The sequence below is a fragment of the Rattus norvegicus genome, chromosome 12 (assembly GCF_021556685.1).
Source record: "Rattus norvegicus strain SHRSP/BbbUtx chromosome 12, alternate assembly SHRSP_T2T, whole genome shotgun sequence".
NCBI classification, from domain to species: domain Eukaryota; kingdom Metazoa; phylum Chordata; class Mammalia; order Rodentia; family Muridae; genus Rattus; species Rattus norvegicus.
In genome coordinates, this window is record NC_141545.1 from 20,255,603 (window position 1) to 20,260,280 (window position 4,678).

Genomic DNA, 4,678 nt, shown 5'->3' on the forward strand with positions numbered 1-4,678 from the left:
ATAAAGCTGGGAACGGTTATGGGTTTTGCTGTTCCTCCATGCTCTTCAGCCCTCCACTAATTGGATTTAAGGCCTCCTGTATGCTGGGCAGAAACTTTGACATTGAGCCACGCCCCAGCCCCTCACTGGGAGATTCTAGGCAGGGGCTCTACCACTGAACCATTCCCTCAGTCCTCATTTTGCTTTTTATTTGAGACAGTCTTACTCTACAGTGCCCAGGCTGGTCTTGGACTCATTTTAAGACTTGAAATGGTCCATCTTCCTGCCCCAGCCTCCTGGAATGACAGTTCTGTGCCATGACACTTGACTCTTCTCTGGGTTTGAAAGAGGAAAACTTCAGGAGTTGAGAAGGGTCCCAGAAGTCTTTCTGATCTTGTAACTACACTGGGAACCTTGGGCGTGTTTTATAACCATGTGGGCAGAAGTGACTTCTCATGCGATCTGTGCCCATTCACAAGGGCACATTTATCTCCCTCTGCTTGTGTGTGTGTGTGTGTGTGTGTGTGTGTGTAGAGAGAGTGTGTGTGTGCATGAGTGTGTGTGTGTGCATGAGTGTGTGTGTGTGTGTGTAGAGAGACAGTGTGTGTGTGCATGAGTGTGTGTGCACATTTGTGTATATGAATGCAGTCATGCATATAGAGATCAGAGCGACACCAGGGTAGCTGACCCCTCGTCTTTGGGGGATGCTCTTCTCTCTTACTCCTCTTACCCTGGGAGAGCTAGGGATGATGAATGCATACAACCCAAGCTGGCTTTACCCATGTCCAGGGTCCTGACACTCAAGCAGGAATGGCTGTGCTCCCTCTTCCTCTACAGAGCCTTGAGAAAGGCCCCACAGCCCAGCAGCAGCCTTAAAGGAGCCTCTTCCTTCCCACTTGCCCTGCACTCTCGGCAGCCATCTGCCCCACGGCTTCCAAACTCCCTGACATTAAACAAAAGCGAGACCAAGCTTTTCCCTAATTGAGGATCATAATCAAGAATCTGTCATGGGGTCGCTTAGGAATTAATTCAGCTTGATGGCTCTTCAGACCTTTACTAAGGAACGGCATGTTCTCCCTGACACCGCCATGTCCCGTTTCATCCCATATTACCTCCCTAACAAGGCTGTGTGTGCTCCGCTCAAAGCTCACAAATTAAAAAGCGGGCAACGATCCTGCAGCTCTCTCCTTGGATTACAGTGACGGGCTCGTCTCCAGGCTTCCAGATCTTTCTGTGCAAGCTGAATTGGGTTCCAAATGCAACTTCCTGTTTGATCTCTTGGACCATAACCTCCTCCTCGTGTGACACTCACTGTCATTATGCTACATTTAATCAACTAGTAAATAAAATAATTAACTATAAAGGCCCTTCAGCTATTACCTGTCTTGTGGGAGCTGGAGCAGAGTGTTGAATGGTATAGTTAGTGAAGCTTTAGGAAAGTGGTGTGGATGCCTTCAGAACGTATCCCTCTGGCTGCTGAAAGCATGGCTTTGCCTTTAGTAAGAACTCCTGGGTTTCTGGGAAAGGGCGGATAGGGCAGGGACAGTTGTAGACGGACGAGGACATTATCAGTGAATCCCGCTTGTTATTCTGCTACTGAAGCTTCCAATTCCAGACTCCTTTGAAACTGACTTTTTTTTTTTTTATGTAGTCACACATTCATTCATTCATTTAGGGTAGGTCTTATGTAGCCCAGGATGGCCTTAGACTTTCTGATCTCCCTGTCTCCACTTCCCCAGTGTTTATAGGCAAGCACTACCAGGTACGGAGAAGCCAGGGTTTTGCGTGTGCTAAGCAAGCTCTCTACCCACTGACCCACAGGGCCAGTTCAGCAATTGACATTTTGATCCACAACGCTTAGTACACTTGGGTTCCAGCTCCTGCCAGTTGCTGGCACACCTGCAGGCGTGTTATTTTCTGTCTTATACCCCAACTCTCCTTACCTACACCAACCATACAATGGCCTGAAGGGGTTAAGGGTGATACAGAACACAGCAGACCCAGCACTAAGGAGACTAAGGTAAGAGGGTTGCGAGTTTGAGACCAGCCCATTTCTGACCTCTTAGATTTGAGTGGCTTTTCCTTGCACTGAAGTCTAGTGCCGTTCTAAAGTGCCTGTCTTAAGTGCCGGGGAGATGGCTTGGTCTGTCGGCAAAGTACAAACGTGTACGTTTGGTGTACAAACATGAGTATTAAAAACTATTTTTTAAAAGAATCCTAGCATGGGGTTTCTTCCCCACTTTAGGCCATTTATGCTCCAGAATGAAGCACGCAGGGCCTCAGGCAGCACAAGAGCTGGGCAGCTGCCTGCCCTCCATGCTGTTAGAATCTATTTTTCCATGGATAACCCAAGTTATTACTTACCAAGTTCCATTTGGGCTGCTCCAATTGGCCAATCCACAGGGCTACATTTTTATGGCTCAGATAACCCAGCTCTCTGTTTTCCTCTCCCTGCCCTTTCTTCTTCTATCCCAAGGTGACTTCTCCCAAGCCTGCCAAACCTTAACCCCACCTTTGTCTCTTCTGCCCAGATATTGTCTGTCGGCATCTTTATTCACTAACCAGAATTAACTTGGGGCAGTGTCGCTCAATATCTTACTTATAGACTCCTGCGAACTCTCTCATCTCTGGGGTACCAGTCTTAGGAGCCCCAAATTAGCCAGCATAGGTAACACACTACATTAGTACCTGAGTTCAGACACTCAGCACCCATGTAGAAAAGGCCCAGCCTGGTGGCACTCGCATTTATCTCAGTGTCGGGGTGGGAGGAGATGGTGGATGCCTGGGTTTGCTGGCTGTTGGCCAGCTCTAGAGAGTGAGAGACTTTGTCTTAAGAATTAAGGTGGACAGGATCTAAGGACTGCCACCTAGGGTTGTCCTCTACCCTACACACACACACACACACACACACACACACTCCCACATACACATGCACACATGCACATACATGTACTCATGCATGCACACCCACACACACACACACACACACACACACACACACACATACACACATCATCACAATTATGATTGTAAGCACCTAGCTTACAGGCTCAACCCCTTATCCTGCTTCTGCAGTCTCTGATTCTTATCTGTGGGAAATCACAAGGCCCTGTGGTGTGAGGATCCCACCCCCGACCCCGGGCAGAGGTACCTGCTGAAACAGGAAGTGTTTATCCACACAGTAAGACCGAGACTGCCAGCAAAAGCGGAGAAAAGTAAAGAAGAAAAGTATGCGTGCTTCGGCATGGACTGATTTTCATAAAATTAACATGATAGTGTATAATAATGTTCCCAATATAACGTCTTTTCCCAATTAATATTTATAACCTAGCACGGATTAAATCATACTTTTGTGATTATGTTAATCATCGTTTTTAAGCCTTATTCAGGGCCAAAGATAACGGCTGCCTGCGCTTTTTGCTTTGTTTTGTTTCCTTTTCTTTTTTGAGAGAGTCTCCCTACGTAGCCCAGGCTAGCCTCAAACTCTCAATCCTTTCGCCTCGGCCTCCAGTGTGCAGGGATTACATGCACATGCTGTCGTGCCTGGCTTTTTCTTTTGTTGGGTTTTGTCTTTCGAATGTTCTAGTGACATTCGGCATTCTTCCGAGTGGGAGCCATTGTGACTTTAATAATGGGGACACACATTCACGTAGGCATCTGCCCCTGAAACCGAAGTCTTCTTAGACACCTGGTTCAAAACGGCTTTCGGGTTTTTATTTTATCCTCCTAGAAGCTTCCCTCTTTTGCACACATTAAACATGATTAAAATGGGAGATACATCCCCTCGGCTCCCACTGCCCTCCAGGACTTCTGTCTCATGGCAGGACCGCTGCCTCCTGGGATATAGGTCTTTAGCGAGCATGAGAGAGCAGGGTGTCCAGCAGGCTAATGCAGGCAGAGTTGCACCGTGCACGCCGCCTGTCTGCTCTCCCCTATTACTTGGCGTACAGGCTCTGTCTGACACCCTAGTTTCGTTCACAGAAGCTGCACGCTCCACCCCTCAGCACAGGAAGTGGAGCCGGAAGCTGCATCCAGTCTGTGGGCTGGCAGTGGGCAAACCTCACCGCTCTTCCTTTCCCAGCGACAGATTTTTTTTCGTCCTTTTAAGGACTGAAGAGATGGCTCAGTGCCTGTGTAAGCACAAGGACCTGAGTTTGGATCCTCAGCTCCCACATTGCACCTCAGAGTGCTCAGGGGAAAAAAAAAGGATCTCCTGAGTGCTCAACCCTAAGTGGGACATCTACGTCAAACCCTCCTGCACGGCTCAGGGAACATCACGGAAGCCGGGCAGAAGATGGAGAAGAGAACTGTGAAACACTGGCTTTTGGACATGACCATGGTACCTGTGATCCCTCAGCCGCTGTGGTTACCTGCACCCAGTCAAGCCAGACCTCATTCCAGCATGGAGTGGGAAGGAGTTCACAGGCTCCAGTCTCGTCCACGATAGGAGGCGAAGGCTGCAGGGGGAGGAGTCAGTTTTCTTCAAGGGCTTAGCAACTGCTCCAGCCCCACACTCGTGGATATGAGTTATAATAACTGGAGTCAGCCTCTTATAGCAAAATAAGAAGACATGGAGTTGGCAGGGGGCCATGATAGAGGGTTTTGGAAAGGGGAATTAGAGGGTGGATCGGATCAAATTTTATTGTATACATGTATGAAATTCCGAAAGAATAAATAATATTGATATCTTAAAGCCGGG